A 21,034-nucleotide genomic window follows, 5' to 3' on the forward strand; every position below is an offset into this window, starting at 1 on the left:
CCTCCATACCATCTTTCGGGAAGGAACCCAAACAAAAACAATCCCAATCCGCTTCCTTATAGTCGACGCACCCACATCTTACAACATACTCCTGGGCCGTCCTTCCCTCAACACCCTTGGTGCAGTCGTCTCCACCCCCCATTTGGCCATGAAGTTCCCAGCTCCATCCGGTGACATCCTAACCATCCACTGTGATCAACGTTTGGCACGTGAATGCTACATGGCAAGCTTAAGGCCCCAACTCCCAATCCAACAGACAAACCACATCGAGCGACCATCTAATTCCCGTATAGCCCTATCCGGCGAGGATCTTGACCCCAGAATAGGCCGGGATGCCCGCCTCAAACCAGTCGAGGACACAACCCCTCTGGAACTCCCCAACGGCCATTCCATCAACTTGGGCACTGGTTTAAATCTTGATGAACGTGCCACAATTACACCCATCCTCATAAACAACACGGATCTCTTCACTTGGTCAGCCGCCGACCTCCCTGGGGTAGACCCTAAAGTCGCATCCCACAAGCTCTCGATATACAAAGAAGCCCGCTACGTATCCCAGAAAAAACGCAAACTTGGGGAAGAACGCAGACAGGCCGCTAAGATAGAAGCCGAGAAGTTGCTGAGCGCAGGATTTATAGATGAAGCGCAGTACACCACCTGGCTTTCTAATGTTGTCTTGGTCAAGAAAGCCAATGGTAAATGGCGGATGTGCGTGGACTACACAGACCTGAACAAGGCATGCCCTCGCGACGCCTACCCCCTACCCAACATCGACCGCCTCGTAGACGGCGCGGCAGGAAATAAAGTACTCAGCTTTTTGGACGCGTACTCAGGTTATAACCAAATACCCATGGCCACAGCAGACATGCACAAGACCGCCTTCATCACAGATGATGCCAACTACTTCTATAGAGTCATGCCCTTTGGCCTCAAAAACGCTGGGGCAACCTACCAGCGGCTAATGGACAAAGTCTTCAGCCACCTCACCGGACACTGTGTCGAAGTTTACGTCGATGACATGGTCGTCAAGTCCCCGAGCCATCATCAGCACGCTGAAGATTTAGAGGCAGTTTTCTCCGCCCTACGCCAGTACAACCTCCGCCTAAACCCGGACAAGTGCGTGTTCGGCGTCGACCGGGGTAAATTCCTCGGTTTCATGTTAACCCAGCGCGGCATAGAAGTTAACCCCGAAAAGTGCAAGGCCATCATCGAGATGCGTAGCCCCACCACCATCAAGGAAGTCCAGCGACTAATTGGCCGCCTCACGGCTATATCTCGCTTCCTGCCAAAACTAGCAGAACAAACTCAACCCATAATTCAGCTCCTAAAGAAATCCGCCCGGTTCACGTGGACTGAAGATTGTGAACAAATCTTCCTCAAGCTCAAAACATCCCTAACCTCACCCCCATCCTCCGCAAACCCGATATCACCCAACCCCTGCTAGTATACATCACGGCCACCGATCACACCGTCAGTGCTGCCCTTGTCCAAGAAGCAGAAGGCACGCAGCATCCCGTTTACTTTGTAAGCAGGACACTACAAGATCCTGAAACCAGATACCAAATGGTAGAGAAACTAGCCTTGTCCTTGGTCCACGCCGCACGCCGCTTACGCCCATATTTTCAAAACCACACCATAACCGTCAAGACCGATTACCCAATTCAGAAAATACTACAAAAACCAGATTTAGTCGGACGCATGTCATCATGGGCCGTGGAGCTCTCCGAATTCAACATCCGCTATGAACCACACGGCCCCATCAAAGCCCAATGTCTCTTGGACTTCGTCAACGACCTACAGCAAGCACCTGCTGAGGACCAATGGATGCTTCATGTAGATGGCTCCTCGAACCCAAGGGGTGCCGGTGCCGGCATTGTACTGGAAGGCCCCAACGACATCCTCATTGAGAAATCTCTTCATTTCGCTTTCAAAACGTCGAATAATCAAGCCGAATACGAAGCTATCCTGGCCGGGCTCTCTCTAGCCCGTGAAGTCAGCGTCAAAAAGTTAACGTGTAAAACCGACTCCAAACTCACAGTAGGTCATCTGAACGACGAGTTCCAAATCAAAGACCCCATCCTCCAACAATATTACCATCTGGTCCGCGCAATCATCCAATCCGCCTTTGAACAAGTCCGCGTCGAGCACATACCCAGAACCGACAATGTCAGAGCCGACGTCCTTTCCAAATTAGCCAGTACCAAACTCAAAAACCGTAACCGGTCCTTGCTACAACAAACACTATCCACACCCTCCGTCACACACACTTGCCAAACGTTAACCCACACCCCATCAAACAGTTTCACCCCCACCCAAAACCCAAACTGGACCACCCCTTACATTCAGTACCTCAAAACTGGCAACCCCCCTGTCGACGCGGACAAAACTTGGCTGGCCAAGGCCGCCAGGTACACTATGGTAGGCGACGACCTCTATAAACGCGGATACGGCCAGCCCCTACTTAAATGTGTCACGCCAGAACAAGCCCAGTACGTCATTAAGGAACTACACAAAGGAATATGTGGTTATCATTCAGGCGCGCGCACCATGGCCACAAGAATTCTCAGAGCCGGGTACTTCTGGCCCACAATGGAGGCGGACTGCCAAGACTACGTCAAGAAATGTAAACCATGCCAGAAGCACGGCAACCTTATACATCAAAAACAAGAACAGCTACACCACATATTGTCCCCTTGGCCATTCGCTAAATGGGGAATGGACATCCTAGGCCCCTTCACACCCGGCAAAGGACAGGTTAAGTTCCTAATCGTAGCTGTTGACTACTTCACCAAATGGATTGAAGCCAAGCCATTGACCACCATCACGGCCCAGCAGGTCCAGCAGTTTGTGTGGAAGGACGTCATATGCAGATATGGTATACCGCATACCATCATAACAGATAACGGCCGACAATTCATTGACAAGGAGTTAGCAAAATTCTACACCGGTTTAGGCATCAAACACATCACAAGTTCTGTAGAACACCCACAGACCAATGGGCAAGCGGAAGCGGCAAACAAAGTTATCCTCGTAGAGCTGCGTAAAAGATTGGATACCGCTAAAGGCCGATGGCCGGAAGAACTAATTGAAGTGCTATGGGCCTACAGATGCACCCCCCAATCGTCCACAAGAATCCCCTTTCAGCCTAGTCTACGGCGCAGACGCCATGATACCAGTAGAAATTGGCGAACCATCCCTACGCCGAGAATTGTACGACCCAACTCACAACCACCATAACATGGCCTTACATCTCAACCTCCTTCCCGAACTTAGAGAAAAGGCCCAAATACGCAATCTCGCTGCCAAACAACGAGCTGCCAGGAAATATAATGCAAACATGCACCCACGATCGTTTGTCATAGGAGACCTAGTATGGAGAATGGCCAGCAGTGCTAGAAAGAAGGATGGCAAGTTCTCCGCCAATTGGGATGGCCCATACCGCATACGAGAAGACGCCGGAGGTGGGGCTTATCGCTTAGAGTACCTATCTGGGGAAGAAATCCCCAACACATGGAATGTATCCCACCTCAAGTTCTACTTCAGTTGAACATGTATCATAAGCGGATCAATACTTGTAACCCCAGGTGTACTCTTTTTCCTCACTTGGTCTTTTTTCCCTAAGGAGGGTTTTGGCCAAGGAGGTTTTAACGAGGCACCCCTATTTGAATAAATAAAATGAGTGGTTCCCTACTTTATGACTCTATACCCTTTACTCGTGGTTGATTCGTTTAAGTTCCCCACCCTTACCACAGGTAAGCGGCCTGGGTCGAACACCCTTTACTTAATTTCAAATCTTTCTAGTTCCCCACCCTTACCACAAGTAAGCGGCCTGGGTCGAACACCCTTTACTCGTGGTTGATTCGTTTAAGTTCCCCACCCTTACCACAGGTAAGCAGCCTGGGTCGAACACCCTTTACTTAATTTCAAATCTTTCTAGTTCCCCACCCTTACCACAAGTAAGCGGCCTGGGTCGAACACCCTTTACTCGTGGTTAATTCGTTTAAGTTCCCCACCCTTACCACAAGTAAGCGGCCTAGGTCGAACACCCTTTACTTAATTTCAAATCTTTCTAGTTCCCCACCCTTACCACAAGTAAGCGGCCTGGGTCGAACACCCTTTACTCGTGGTTAATTCGTTTAAGTTCCCCACCCTTACCACAAGTAAGCGGCCTGGGTCGAACACCCTTTACTCGTGGTTAATTCGTTTAAGTTCCCCACCCTTACCACAAGTAAGCGGCCTGGGTCGAACACCCTTTACTCGTGGTTAATTTGTTTAAGTTCCCCACCCTTACCACAAGTAAGCGGCCTGGGTCGAGTACTCTAATCTAACATACAAACGTCAGCAATACTCCCCTAGGTAAATACGCATATAACATAACATATCACATACACAACATCATTATCCAACCAACACGTTCCTATCACATATGCTATCGTCAACAACCACAAAACATATATATCCACAATATGTATCACATTAAAAATAAGTCAAAATATTGTACGAGTTATTACAGACTTAGGATTCAGTGCGAAATAGAACATCATAAAAACTACATCCTAAGCTGCTTTGTTGTCATCACCCTCCACGGCCGCGTCCACATCCTTCTCTTCCTCGGCCGCCTCATTCCCAACCTCTTCCCCACCCTCTTCATCCTCCCCTACCAACTTTCCGCCAACCACATCTTTATCCACATCGAACCTCGAATCCAGGGCATCCACATCCTTATAGAAGAAAGCCGCCTGCCGCAACCCCTTCTCGAAACCATTTATATGCTCCTGGATAACGTTGTTCTTCAAGTCATCCAACTCCCCAACAGCCCCGTCATATTTGTCCTTCAAGTCCTCATAGTCTTCTTCCAGCTCCCCTATACGCTTGTTCAGTTTCTCCTCGGAATCTAAACAACGCACTTTCCATGACGCCAACCTCTTCCTCTCAGCTTCCCAACCTTTCTTCTCCTTCTCTAGCGCCGCCTTCTCCTCCGCAAGTTTGTCCACCTTACCCTGCAACTCCCCCACCTCCTTCACTTCCCTTCTGTAAAGGGACCCCACACGTCGGCCCAAGACTAACGCCTTGCTCCCAAACTCAACCATTGTTCTCACGATATGATCAACCTCCATGTTATCGATAGAGTTCACAACAGTATCTGGGAGGTTGATCGAGATGTCCTTCCTCACGGATATCTCCGGCAACTCAATCAGACCGGCCTCCGGCAACTTCTCCCCGCTGGCCGATCCCGCCCCATCAGCTGACCCGAGGATAGCTGCCCATATTTTCTTCACATCCTTACCCTTCCCAGATCGAGGCGGGAGCTCAGCTCTCCTCTTCGTTCCGCCATGTACATGTACTTCCACCACGGATTCCTGCAAATTGGGAACACCAGCTTTCCCAGCCTCCTTGGCCTTGGCGGCCATCTCCTTCCTCAGTGCTTGAAAGAGCGCCAAGTTCTTCTTACCAGATTGCGCCATATGCCCTGCAATAACACATCACAACTCGGATCAAAACAACTTAGCATCATTAACACAGCTTAAGTAATAAACAGATACCTTCAATATCTATTATCGGATGCACCGAATTATAAACCCTAACTAAGCCCTTAGTGGGCAACTTATCCACAAATCTTAACAACATCCCCACCACCTCCTTGTCTCCAGCCGACAACTCTTCCACTCCCATGTCCTTGTAACGAGAAGGATTGTTGGTCCAACTAAAAGGGAACTTGGTACTCCCATCCGCATTCAGAAAATACGGCTCACCTCCCTCCTTCACTACGACCTTGAAGTACCCATCTTTGAAGTGCTTGAAAGATTGGGAGAATGCATCCAACCTGCTAATGTTAGGACGACTGATTAAAGAAAGCCAAGTAGCCGGCCTCCGGGGTCTGGTATCATAAAAATACAAAAATGCATAAGGGGAAGGCTCCAAGTACAACGACTCGCACAGAATGTGGAAGGCCTGTAAGTAAGCCCAACTATTAGGGTGTAGCTGAGTAGGCGCCACATTCAACGCCCGCAGCATGCCCATGGTGAAGTCGTCGAAGGGTAGTCGTATGTGAAGCTGAGAAAAATGGCACATATACATATAAAAGAACTTCTCGGCAGCCCCTTCTTGCCCGTGGCATACCCGGTCGATGGCGCTCACCCTTTCCAACGAAACAATATCTCTGCTGACCCCTCTAGACATGACGGGTGTACAGTTTAGCCAAGAGTTCAACAAGCGAGACCACCTAAACAGTGATGACTGGTCACGAACATCAGGTGCGACCCACGCATAACCGCCCTTGGCTGGCCAGTCACTCTCCTCCAGCTCTTCAGGAGGATCTTCTCGAACTTCCCTCACCACCTCCATTGGCATTCCGCTTGTGCCAACTCCAGCACTCATACCCTCTCCGCGAAGCCGTTCATCCCTACTCCTATTCGACTTAGTACTTTGACTACTACTAGACGCAGATAACGATGTGCTATCGCTACTAGACATACCTGTTTCCGTTTTTACGGAAAGATGTCGGTTGAATTTGGAAACTAGTCGGACAATATGAGGCGCACAAGATCTCTGAATTCGAAACTCTCGCAAATGAACCAAGTAAACCCTCCGCTGCTTTCAAACCCATATTTATAGTCCACGATCCCAAACGATTAAAATTCTTCCCGCCAAAATAAAACCCCATACCAATCGACACCATCATTATGAAGGATATGACACATAAAACGACGGCGCCAAAAGTTAACGATGTGACCACCTGACACCATTGCACCTACCTTCTGACACCTTCAAATCCCAAGCTTTAACACTGTTCACCACACTTAAAGGCTGGGGGACTGGTGTATCACACCTAGCCGGTTTTGCTAGTTCACCAACGCAGGTAATCCTTGACCGATAACTCATATCGAACAAGGCTGGGGGACTGGTGTACCGTACCTAGCCAAACTCAACCAAGTAAACAATATACACATCAGAACCGCCTAGCATCTAGTACCCGGACACCACTGGCATAAGCCACCTAGGCAGGTAGCCGGTCGAAACCGACTACTTGTCTAGAAAGTTAACTAACATCAATGCCCCGCCTTCAAAAGGCCTCCAGGGCCTGTTTTGGGGGCTCAGGCCCACTCATGGCCCAAGCTGGGGCCCAAGTCAAAACCCAGCCCATGCAATGGTCAAACGTAATTAATGTTCTATAAATACACGTGGACCCCATCATTTAAAGGTACGCATTCATTAATCACTAATTTGACTCTCTGAGAGCTTTGACTTACTTGAGCTTCGGAGATTCTTCTGCAGATAACCCCTCCTGGGTTCAAGCCGACATGTATCGAATGGGAAGAGGCCAACTGAAGAGATAGCGGACTACATGGTAAGGTGACACTCGTGCCTAACTTATCTTATTTGTCCTTCTGCAGGAACAATATATATATATATATATATATATATATATATATATATATATATTTACAAAGTATATGAATAAAACGAAATAAAAAGTTCCTCCTGTAACATATTTCTTATATTTATCATATATTTTATGCCTCTCATATTATCATAATCAGTAAAATTTCTTAACACTCGTAATATTCCATACTCTAATTATATGATTCCTAATATTACATATTATAATATGACTCTTAAAATTTCGTAAGTCTGCATTCGAGTTAAATGTGCATCAAACTCTCAAGATCAAAATACAAACTTAAGTGAATGTTTACTGTACACGAGAAGGAAAACGCAAATCAAAACCCTAACTAAGCAAAAGGGAGGAACTCGTGAAGGGGAAAACCAGAAACCATAGGTTGGAATGTGTGAAGGGAAGGGCAGCGCTCGTGTTTTTGGGAGACAAAAATGACCCTAGTTGTTTTAACCCTGTTTGAAAGATGAAATGGCTACGTTGTAGATGGCCCAAGTTATGTGCACAAATCAAATTAGACACACACTAATAACTGTATCACGTGGTGCCATGTAATGAAATTGGGCTGCTAGATAAAATTGGCTTCTAGGCCCACGTGCTTTTGGGAACAAGGTTGGTCGCTGGTAGTTTTAATTGGGCTTCAGTTCCAATGACAACACAAGCATAAATGTGAGCTACTCCAAGCTTAATCCTTAAAGGCATCAAACCCACATGGCTCATATAAATTGGTTGGTAGCTAGGAGGTGCTAGTTTCAGATTTGAATTGTTATGGCGTATGGCTGCTTCCATTTAATTGGGTTGCACAATAGAAAGGCCCAAACATTAGGCTTCCAAAAACTAATTGTTTTATTTATTTAAAAAACAAAAACAAAATAAAAGAAAATGGTTTAACCAATATCCCAAGCTATAAGCCTTAGGTGGATTTATCAACAAGATTGCCATGTGGCAGCTCCTTCTTTCTCTCAAAGGAAACTCTTCTTCGTGGTACGTGACGACTGGATGGCTCGAGATTGGTGCATCGCCAGCGGCTAGGGAGGTGTGGTTTGGTGGAGCTTGGATGAATGCCTTACTTTGCTTACTTTTTCTCTCCCTTCGGATTCATCAAATAGTATTAAGGTAGGCAAGAACTAGAATAATATCCATATTTCATTAATTGAAAGGCACGATACAAGTAATCATAACAAACAACAAAATTAGAAAATAATAAAAACTAATCATAACCAATTGCAGCCTTCCCAAAAACACAATTTTGAGAGCCAAGAACAAATTCTAAATTTGCTTTTCCTCTTGCAAATCTTGCACAACTTTTTATTAGATATTTGACTTTGTTTTCAATAAAACGTACATCAAGAATCTCACTTGCAAACCTGAACTCCCACCAGACAACATCCAGAAACTTATGAAAGACCAAACCTTGGTGATGGCTCTCCCTAGCCAACCAAACCTCTTTCTCCAAGTCTTTTTCATCAAGCCAAATACTCCAAGAATTCAAATACCACTATATGAAAAGTTGTAAATTTGTATTGTCTAGAGAGACAAATTTTTTCAAAGTATTCACATTGATTTCATGCTCAAAATGTAATTGTTACCATTCTCTCTAAAAAAAAATAAACTTTATAGTTTGTTTGTTGACATATTCAACGAACTGATTTATTAGTTCAATTTATTAATTTCACTTGACTTAAGTGAAATCAGCTGATTGAATGATAATTCAGTTGATTGAAAGTGTTAATAACAGAATTATAGCATGTAGCTAATTAACCAATTAGAAACCTATTTAATAGACTAAAAGACTGAACTTTGACACAAGACACCTATACTATGTCAAATTGTCTTTAAGATAAGCTTTAATATTTAAGCTTTAATATCTTCATGTGATGGCAAGATTAAACTCACATCAACCTTGATCAAAACATTATTTCTTCAAGTCCTTATTACTTTATCACGTCATTATCTATCTTCATCAACTCTTCATATCCTCATCAAGTCACTATACAATATCTTCATCATATTTGTATGCACCAAGTCATTTGTGTTAACAATATTGCCATGTGACAGCTCCTTCTTTCTCTCAAATGAAACTTTTCTTCATGGTAGGTGACGACTGGGTGGCTTGAGATTGGTGCATCGTAGGTGGCTGGGGAGGTGTGGTCTGGTGAAGCTTGGGCGAATGTCACTGTTGTGTCATCATGAATAACAATGAGTGGTGGCATCTCCTTTTGCGGTGACAGATCTGTTGGGTGGCTCGCGGTGGTTCTAGACGGGTGATGTGGTTCATGATTCCAACATTGTCAACATTGTTCCGGCGTGGTTCATGATTCCAATGGTGGTTGGTAGAGAATTAATTCTTATTTGGGAAAGATGGTGATGTGGCATCATTTGGTTGGTCTGATTCTAGAGTGAAGGATCATGCCACGTGTACATACCCAACTTGTAGCCATACCTGACCCAAGAAAGAGACTTTAAATTCCTAATTAAAGTTGGACAAGTTTCATTAATTAATGGGCATTCAATACCTATAGTTGGTGTAGCCACACTTTATAAGATGGTTATTCACAATTATTATCAAGATGCTCAATCACAACAACCATATTCTCCTAATTATGTAAAAGGAGCTCGAACAAGAAAGTACCACTTATTAAATCATTCTCAATACTTTTACTAATACTCTAAATAGATCCCTAAACTCTTATTTACTTAAGAATCGAAGAGTTCCTTATAGGTGGATCTTCCCTTGTCTAGATCAACTTACCTTGCAAAAAGCACTCTGAAGATTCCGCCACGTGTCTTGAAGACCTCAAATCCCAAACCTGGTAAGAACATCATGTGTCAAGCTTTGGTTAGACAACTTTGTGAGTGGAGGATAGTGTGTGGCAGCTTGTTAGTGGATAGATTGAGATAGTTAGGATTGCCACGTGGCAACTCCTAATTGAGACTACTTTTAAGTGGAGGATTATTGAAAAAAGGACTGTATAAGTAATGTAAGGGGTGTAAGACAATTTTTTTCGGATTTTGCTGATTTTGGCCTTTCTTCATAGGTGTTTTGTAACTTTGATCAATTTATTTGCACACTTTAAATGAGCTTAAACTTAACTTCAGTTGCATCAACAAATATTAGAATATCTAAAAACATTTATGCAACTAAAAGCACTTTTTAAGACATTTTTATCTCACAAATTCAATAAACCTAATTATCATAAATCCTAACTAAATCAATCTTTTAAGCATAAAAAATCAATTAATATTTCAAACTTAAATGTTAAATGAGGGCATAAATATGCACTCATCAGAGCTCCCAGAAAAATTTGCACACCCAAAGATGTAAAAGGAAGAAATCCTTGATTTACAAGAGAGTCTTGTGATGCCTAATGGAAGAAGTAGAAGCATGAGCAATGGAAATGTTACTTTTAGCACGACTCACCCATTGACCAGAGAAAGTGTCATACTCATGCAAGAAAGATTTCAAATGTTGTAGTGTTCTATTACCTTCTCTACGTAAACAAATATATCATCGACATAGAGAGTATGGGAAGGAAATTGTATACCTTGAGGACCAACCATGGGAAGCATAAGCTTCTTGGAAATAAACTCTGAAATTCCCTTACTCAAAAACTCCTCAGCGAAACAAAAAATTAAAGAAGAGAGAGGATCCCCCTGTCGAACCCCTCAACTAGAAGTGAAGTAACCAACCAAACCACTATTAACCTAGATAAAAAGATGAGCAACTTGCAAGATATGAAGAATCCACTTCAAAATGCCTTCATGAAAACCAAAACAGTGCAACACTTGATTTAAGAATTGCCAATTGATGGTATCAAAAGCTTTGGTTATATCAGTCTTAATGGCTACATTACCACCCTTGACCTTTCTAGATAGAAGATTAACAATTTCAAAAGTAATATAAATACAATCTTTAACACTCCTCCCTTTAATTAACCATTTTGATTAACGGAAATGATCTTACTAGCTTTACAAACATTCAAATTCATACCAGGGAGAATCTAACCCTGTCAAAAGAATTATTGGACAACTTTACAAAACATCAACATCAATAAATCCTAAATAGAGTGATAAAAACATCCATCAAAGCCGTTTGGATTAGGAGCACTATCACCATTAAGAGAAAAAATTACATGTTTCACCTCATCATGATCACGTCATTTAATCAAAAAATTATTTTCATCATCAGTAACTACACAAGGAATACAAGAAGCAACAAAAGACTGCACAAAGGTAACAAAAACAACAAGATTAGTAAGAGCAACATATAAATTAGTATAAAAGACATAATAGAATCTTCAATCATATTTGGATGAGAAATAACTTGATCATCATGATGCAACATAAAAATACTTCCTACATTAATCCTCATATGAACCTCGACATGACAAAATGTAGTATTCTTATCCTCACCTTTAAACGAATTCATTTTAGCTTTTTACTCCCAATAAATATCTTAACAATCCAGAGAAAAATGTAAGTCATCTTTTATGTTGGCCTTATGATATTAGAAAAGAGGCCTTGATTATCCACAACTAACTTATGTATGTTTCCAAAAACATTTTTATTCCATTCTTTCAAGGAAACTTTAAAACATTGCAAGTTCCACTACAAAATGAATATAGGATAACCAATAGTAGGAGCATACCAAGAGTTATTGATGAGGGAATGACAATCCACTGCCTATGAGTCATCGGCTCATTCTTTAATAGGCATGCGGTCACTCTAATGGGCTTAGCCTTAGCCTCCTCCCACTGCTTGGGAGCTTACGGTTTCATGTTCTACACACACACACACATACACTAATTTCGGGGAGAACTAGCTACGTCTAGGTTCGAGTGGCATTTAACCCTTAACCACAACTCATCTGCTGATTCTTCAACATTAGTCAGTTTGGACCTGCACTTAGTTTCACCCAAGTTTCATCCTAGTCATGGATAGATCACTGATGAGTGCGTATTTTTGCCCTCATTTAGTGTTTAATTATGGGTATTTAATTGAATTTGTGTGTTTAAAGATTGATTTAATTAGGATTTCCTATAATTGGGTTTATTGAGCATGAGATACAAAAACATGTTAAAAATAGCTTTTTAGTTGCATAAATGTTCTTTGGATATTTTGAGATGTGTTAGTGCAGCTGCAGCTAAGTTGAGCTCATGGAGGTGTGGAAATAAATTGATTAAAGCTTCATGACACCTTAAAGATAAATCCAAGAATAAGAAATTATTAAAAGCATAAAAATTCAAGTCAAGCATTACATGAAGACGGCAAGAAAAACTTGAAAAAGTGAAGAAGTTTGGCTAAACCAAGAAGAGAGGAACAAAAAAAGTTGGACCTTGCGGTTTTCTTTATCTTTATGATAGAAGATAATTTGGGAAAATATATCTTTAGATATTTTATTTGATATTTTTAAATAATTATCTTATTTAATTATATCATAAAATATTAAAAGATATTAACTACCAAATCTTTTTAAATATGACAAGATCTTCTAGAATCTTTTTAGATCCACAACAAACAAAAATATCTTGAAGATATTGGATTATTTAGAAGATAATTTGAGGAGATTGCAAAGGGTTGATTTGGAAAGTTAATACAAATATTAATTGGTGATAATTTATCATATATCTTTAAGTAATTAATTTATTTAATTATATTAGATATTGATATTATCAACCAACTATATTTGTCAAATACTCTATATCTCTCCAAATATTTTTAAATATTTATATTTATCTTTATTTTAAAGATATTTGAGAGATTTTAGCAACAGAAAAGCCTAGTCCAATTCCTATATAAAGAGACCAAGGGAGAAGTAGAAAACAAGCTGGGGACTTCGGAGTTTTGGAACCCTTAGGGGTGCCTAATTTCGTTTCCTTTCTCTCTCTTTTCTTCTCTCTTTTCTTCTTTTGTATTCCATGGATTGCTAAACTTCTTGGGTTGATTCCATTGTAATTTCATTATGGATTTTGAGGTTAGAATGAATTAATTTCTTTGTTCTTTTTATTATTGTTGAGGTTTTAATTCATCTATGTCTTTTATCTTTTAATCTCGTAAAAAGTAATGATTTTAAATCTATATGCATGTTGATCATATGAGTTCAAGGTTTTTTAAATTTAATTGAGACTTTACTTTGATTTTATTTAGAAATTTTCATGTGATTAAATGAGTTTATTTCGTTTTCATGTCATAGTAAATACCTTTAACCAAAGTAAAGTCTCAATTATTGGTAAATACTCTGATCCATACATAAGGTCACTTGTTTGTTTACTCAAAATAATGATCCTTTCATGTCCGCCATGACAAGGAAGCAATCACCGTTGAACATATTACTTACTTATTTGATTATGTTTGGTCCATGGTCAGTGTGTAATTCCTTGAAATCTCTAGGTGAGGTTCCAACGTCGTGCTTCAGTGGTCGGGACGTAATTCCATGGCTCCTCTTAGTGGGTGTCCATGGTGGTGCACCATCTATATAACTTGATAAGGATTCAAGGTAAGGATTGCATCCTGACACTCTAAGGAGTCAGTTAGTCTCACTTAGAGCGGACTGACTCCTGTGGTGAGAGTAGCAGGAGGCTTGAAACTCATTAAGGGCTAACCTTGTGCGTGAGGGAATTGATTCATTGTAACACTGGTAACACTTACCTCGAGGGTGAGCAGCTCAGGGGTGAGCAGCTCGAGGGTGAGCAGAGGTATCCACCACAAGTGCAAGGATCTGCTGAATACGACCGGGTTATATGTATCCGGATGAGTCGAGTCGAGTTGAGTCTTAGTGTATTGAGTTGAAGGTCAGAACATGCTTGGATGATGTGTGTATATTGGACTGTGAAAGTATATCTGATTGCATGATAAAATCTTTTTTTGGCTCTAGCTTACCTTATTTATTTGATTGTTTTGTGTGTTGTTCTTCTCCTTTTGCGATGATCATCAATTTATGAATGAAAGCAGATGCAAGAGGTACTCGAGGTCAACAGGGAAGGGATTGGTTTCGCTGCATAGTCTACCTGGGTTGAACTTCATGTTTCTTTGGGCTTTTCTTTAGGGCTATGGCCCATGTACTACTTTTTTCTTTAGTACTCTATTAACTTTTGTGAAGTCCTTGGATTTCGTTTGTATCCGACATCGTGGTGTGTCTTGGTTTCTCCTAGCATCCTCTAGATATTGTCAAGAGTAGCGTTTATACTCCAGGACTTGTCACTAAATTTTTATCTATGTGGCATTTCATTTAAATTAAAGTTATTATTTAAATGGGGTGTTACATTAATGGTATCGGAGCAGTTTGTCCTTAGAATGACGTGAGGTTGTGGGTTTGTCGTGCCTTGCAGGCGTAAGTAGTCATGTCTAGTCAAGTTTGTTAGTGAAACCAAAGGTTTTAGGAACAAAAAATGCCTTGATAGAGTAATGAGGGTGCACACTCATGACTAGATTAAAGGTTGTTTTCTTTTCTTAATTTTAATGGTTTGGGGAAAGAGGGGTGACAGACAAAATGGGGTTCGTTGTTTGTAAGTGATAAACTGTTGCTTGGTATAATCTAGTTTGTCTTGTTGCGCCTCTGTGCTTTGTGTTTAGTGTCTACGGGGATAAGGGAATGCAGATTCAATGTCTTGGATTAATAAACTGGAGAAGATGCTAGAGTTCCCAAAATAATGATTGGTCAGAGGGAGCTTTAAGGATAGACTCTCGAAAAACAGATACTACAAGCTTTCTAAAAGGAGTTGAATCCAAAGGGTGAGAACACTGAGCGGTATCAGTACATGCAAGTGTCACATCGTTTGAGGAAATCAAGTTAATTCTACACCCCGACGATGGTGAGGTTCCAAGTTATGCAAATGCATATAGTGTTAGATGGAGTGTCATTGAATATAGTCATATGGTCACATCTAGTGCTTATTGGAGTGGTGGAAGATGGACAATTGCCAAACCTTAGGTTGCAGAAAGTGGAGGGATTGCTTAGCGACGAGAAAGGTAAGAAAGGAGGAGACCGGGAAGTGCGAAAGGATGGCAAACCTCTAGTGAGAGGCTGAGATGGATAAGGGTTTACTGATCAGTCAGAAAGATGATGTTCCTAAGTAGGGGAAAGAAACATTTATGGATAGGAAAGAAATGGCATAAGGGATTCATACTATGATTAATAGTCAGCAGGTGATGATGGGTCTTTTCAAATTTGTTAGTGGGATGCTTCAAGGGGAAAGTAGTTCCCATGAGTAGGACATCTGACCCTGGGTATAAAGTGGAAGGTTTCACGTACCAGAAGGAGGGGCACACCTTTTAAAGGTTATTCTCGTATGGAAGGACAACCCAATTGATGTCATAACACAATGATAGGGGAAATGAAAAGAGAAGTTTTAAGTGGGTGACATGGTGTCTACGATGGTTGATGCTAAAGTTGTTAGCACGAATAAATCTCATATAGAGATGCACCTTACGAAGAGATTCTTGGACTAGGGGCCGATTTTCTTGGGATCGTGTACTCCTTGATGTCGCCAGTATGGTAAAAGAGTCATGGTTGTCTTTAAGAAGAGACTGAGGTTGAGACGATGGTTTTTGCTACAATTGCGACCAAGTGGAAACCCGCTCGGGGGTGTGGTGCCTTCGTGGTGATCAAAGTATTTAAATTTAAACCCGATCTGAATTATGGATGTTGGGACGTAGTCTCAAGGGTGAATCAGTTGTTCTCTCAATCTCATTCCGATGAGCTGGGACAACCAACGAGGTGGTGTTTTTGGATTAAAAAGAGATGATTCAGTGGTAGCGTGTGAAGTATGGATCAAGCTAAATAGTGGGGGCAGAGCTTCACGTGAATCAAAAACATCTGACGAGGGAAAGTGGATGATAGACGAAGATGATCTCAGTGGTAAATGAGTTATAGACGTGTTGTGGAACAACTACCAAAGTTTTGACCTTGGTGTGATAAAGTTCCCCTCTGCATTGGTGCCTAAAGAGGAACTTGAGACAATAGTCCCTAATGGAATGGTTTCTACTGCGAGTCTGAAGTAAATACGGAGGTGGAGGAGATGTTGGAGAAGTAGTGGCTTATACTAAGTATAACCACAAGGATGATTGCAAATTTGGTGAACATTAGAGAAGAGGTAGTGGTGGAAAAGATTGTTCAAGGGAAAGCGTTGGATAAGGGAGGATTGGCTTTTCGGGCCTATGGTTGTAAAGAGTGGAAACATGATGAAGTTAAGGCAATCTTAAACATGTTAGCTGTATCGTCAAGCTTTAACGGCAAGTATCCAAGTGCGAACTGAGTCTTTAGAATATGCAAGAAAAGGTATTGACAAAGCTTGTAGTGCCTAGCAAGACATATAGTTAGGAAGGGTGGATACAATGTTGGGAAAATGGGACGCTAAGACTATAAAAAGGTGAGTCCAAAGGGTTTTGCAAGTTCCATAGAGGTTTTAGAGGAAGGTTCCTCAGCGATGATTGCTTCATTGTCATGACAGACTTAAAAGGAGCATCATTTGGAGTGAGCGAATGAGTGACTTGTATGTTGATCAGAGTGGCGCAGTGGCGTGGAAAGAAGGGATACCTATGAAGGGTAAGAGGTGTGTGGGAAGAACTATCTTACTCATGACCTAGTGAATTACTACGACAATCGGTTATTCATAAAACCGCGAAGGCGGCGTTCTTATGAGTACTAAGTAAGGATGTTTAGTGATCATTTAGAATTGGAGTTATGGAGTTACTCAGAGAAAGTTGTGCAAGAGGAGTAGGAGATGGTTTGAGTTATGATTTCAAATTAGGATGTTAACGTGGAAGTGAGAAAGTGGGCGTAAACGTTTGGTCAGAGAAGGAAATTCAAGATCCTCGAGTTGACGAGGTGAGAGTAAGAGTTGGTTAAGAAACATAAGTGTTTGGGTTGGAAAGAGAATGTGTGAGGAGATTTCATTAGCCTACTCATCTGACTAGAACTAGTGAGTCTCTCGACAAGGTTGGGGAAGAAGTAATTCAGCAAAAAAAAAATCTTAGTTTGGGAAGTATCTTAGAGTTGATAGGTATAAAAGCTAGAAATTATAAGCCAAGGAAAGACCCAGTTCTTAGGCTTTTGTCGAAGGATAGTTAAAGGTTAGCAGATCATAAATGAAGGGTAGATGTCGAAATGACTTGGGTGGTTGTAATAAAGGAAAGTTTAATTTGGAAATGAAATGACTTGGTTGTGGACTTTGTTACCATTGGTATAAGTCAGTAAAGGAGGCAAGATGTTATGAGTGTCGTTACGCATAAAAGTGGTCAAGAGTGTTGATGGTAGGGCGGTAGGCCAAAGCTCCATGGTGATCAAGTCACTGAAGTGAGGCATAAAGGAGTGAACAAGGTGATGGAAAGTGATAACGAACATGCTTTGGTTTGAGACGTAAAGTCGTCTGAGACTTTGATACAACCTACAAGAGGTAATGAGGAGCATATGGGAAGTGAGTCAGTATGTCAGATACAAGTTAGTTGGACAAGTTTTGAGGGAGCATTCAAGTTTTAAGGTTGCAAGTTCGAAGCCATTTCAAGTGTAGTGACTAAACCAATCTACATTGTTGAACACATGTCGCTTAGCACAGAGGCAAAGTTTCCAGTGGCTATAGGCATTGGAGTCGTTATATCAGTCGTGTCTGAGTGGTGGTTCTCAAAGGAGATAAGGAGAACATAGTTTCTTCCTACCTCATCGATGAATTTTCGAGGACGAAAATTTTTGTTGTTGGGGAGAATGTAAGGCCAACTTTTATTCTGCCCTAATTTTAAAAGGGTTGCCCAAATCAATTGGGCCTAAGGTTGGCCCATAGGGAGCCAAAGACCCTAATCTGCCCTAACCTTACTCATTCGTCTCTTTTTCAGAAAAATATTTCCCTTATTCCCTCCTAGAGTAGCTGCAAACTCTCTGCTAGGGTTTAACCCCCCAATCTTGGTCAAGGTTACCCAAGCTCGATCTCATTTTCCACTCCATGTAAATGATTTTCCAGCTCTTTACATATCCTTTCTAAGTCACATTTTCGTACTTCCAGTTAGGGTTCCATAGTAACCCCATTCCTTTGATGTTCCGCTATTTCCAACTTCTAAGTTTGTTCCTTGAGTTGTGGTGCTCCGTTGTTGGTGTCGAGGCCTTGTACTAGCTCATTCTAGGTAAGGGAAGCTAGGGTTCTTCGCTTTTTGTCATATGTTGGTTGTTTCACTTCTGTTTTATGATTGTTGTGCCTGGAAAATGCTTGTCTTGAAATAAGAATGAACTGGTTATCATTGAGAATGTCTCTGTCACGTGAAGCAGGAGATGGTGAACTAATGTTCTCGCCCAGGCGAGCTCATCTCGCCTAGGCGAGAGTTGCAGAAACTCGCCCAGGAGTATTGCGCGAGTGCCCGCTCAGGCGAGTGAACTGTTTTTTTAAGCGAAAAACCATCTCGCTCAGGCGATATGGCCTCGCCTAAGCGAGCGCCCGCAAACTCCCCAGGGCCACTGTCGCAGTCTCGCCTAAGCGAGAGTCTGTAGCTTTAGCGATGGTACTCCTCTCGCCTAAGCGAGGACATCTGGCTTGAGCGAGACCCGCTGCACGTCACGCTGTTTTCCTTCGCTTGGTAGTTATGGATTGTTTGATTAATGGATCTACCTGATTTAAAATATGAGGCTTGGAAAATGCATGGAAATTTGTGGCTATGAAATGGGATTGATGTGTTGGTGTGATTTTGGTATGACAACATTTATAACAATATAACTTAATTTTCATAATAGTTCATTACATAATACTTTCACTACTTTATTATTTTAATATACAAAATAAAACAAACACATCATGTGCGTTCGCACGGATCAGTATACTAGTAACACATTAAAAGATATAAACTTTCACCTTGTCTTTAACTTGACATGACATATCGAAGTTGATATATCAATTAATGTATTATCTCAATAAACTAACATTATTAGAGTTTATTAGTTAATTTCTTTCATATGAAAATGTATTGTGAAAAACGAATATTACTTTACGGTAATAATTTTTAATTTAATATTTTTTGACACATTAATAACTTTATGATATATTAGTTAACGTGCCATAAGCTAACTACGTTAGTTAATTTTGTTGACAAAAAACTATAATGTAAAAAGTAAATCTTACTTTATAATACTAACTTTTAGTTTTACTACTTTAGACTTCGTAAGAAGTAACATAAATTTTAAAGTGTGCGTTTATTTCCAGCAACTGAAAGATTGAAAACTTGAATTTGTAAAGAAAGCATAGAAATTACTAACAACAACATGAAAAACTAGACAATAATTTTTTTTTTTTAACTTTCCGCACCACCCAACATATAGAATAGCGAAGAAAGTCTTAGAAGTATCTTATAAAATATTTATTTCAAATTTATAATATAATGAATAATATTATAATCTAAATGAATAATTTGAATTTTAATATCTTATAAAATAAAATAATTTAATATTTAATAATTAATATTAAAAAGTATATTTAATTAATTCATTTTATTATATCTTTTTAAATTACTATGTAATATATAATAACTAAATATTTATAATTATATTTTATTATTATAATAAAAAAATAAATAAAATAAAAATATTAAATGATTAAATTTTATTTTAAATTAATTTTAACCATAAGACTAAATTTATAATATTATAATTTTATAAGTTAAAATATTTTTCTTTTATTTCTCTTCATTTTCCATTTTTTTTTTCCTTAATTCAAACCATCTCACTTTTTATCCTCCTTCCCCTTAAAGCTATTATTTTCTACTCTCAAATTTCTCCTCAAATCCAAATAAAACTTAAAAGATCCAAAATTAATTGATTGAGAGTTAAATGACTCGTGTCTAATTTAGTTAATAAAGTCAAAATAATCAAACAAAATGGGTTACATCAACCTTTTTCCTTCCAAATAAAAAATAGCATATTTGAAATTAGAAACTAAATTGTATTTTGAAAATGAAAGTTCCAATATGTTATTTGACATAAAATCTTTATGTTGAGAATTTGTAGTAAATATTTTAAGAAGGAAAAAAGGTCCGTATTTATAAGAAAATGGACACCGGATTCTGCCTATCATCAATTATTATATTAATTTTGTAAAACTTGGATTCCCAAAATTATGAATCATTGCTGTAAAGAAAAATACCAAAACACAAAGTCTGAGAAAACCACATAGAAGCTTAAACACATAAAATGGAAGATTGGAGATGCGGGGTATCGATCCCCGTACCTCTCGCATGCTAAGCGAGCGCTCTACCATCTGAGCTACATCCCCATTTGTTAAATGAGTATCATATCCTACTTATTTTCTTAAACTTTCAATTTCGAAGCATGATCATTGATTAAAGTTAAACGCTTTTAAACAAATTATTTTATCTTTTATATCTCCTCATTTAAATATGTTATTTCTTGAAGATATGGATGAAAAAAATAATCTAATTATAATGCTCATTTATTAACTTGACAAAAAATATTGTTGCAACAAATGTATAATTTAGAATGTTAGAGACTATCTTCCAGGCTTTAATAATTATTCTCATCAATATTGAATTGGAGAAATGGTTAGCTTCAACTAAGAATACGTATTTTTATATTCTAAAAGTTGAAACAATTAACGTTTACAATTAAACTTTCAACGTAGAAATATATACATTTTGTGCATTTTAATT

The 21,034-nt window shown here is 40.1% G+C and overlaps 1 non-coding gene across 1 annotated transcript; it reads right to left on the reverse strand.

Moving 5' to 3' along the window:
• Positions 1–20,567: 20,567 nt before the first annotated feature.
• TRNAA-AGC (transfer RNA alanine (anticodon AGC)) lies at positions 20,568–20,640 on the reverse strand. The gene has a single exon. It is a non-coding gene; the product is annotated as a tRNA-Ala (tRNA).
• Positions 20,641–21,034: the final 394 nt, after the last annotated feature.

Source organism: Vigna unguiculata, chromosome 11, assembly GCF_037176805.1.
Source record: "Vigna unguiculata cultivar grain cowpea cultivar isolate G323 ecotype 2 chromosome 11, ASM3717680v1, whole genome shotgun sequence".
Taxonomy (NCBI): domain Eukaryota; kingdom Viridiplantae; phylum Streptophyta; class Magnoliopsida; order Fabales; family Fabaceae; genus Vigna; species Vigna unguiculata.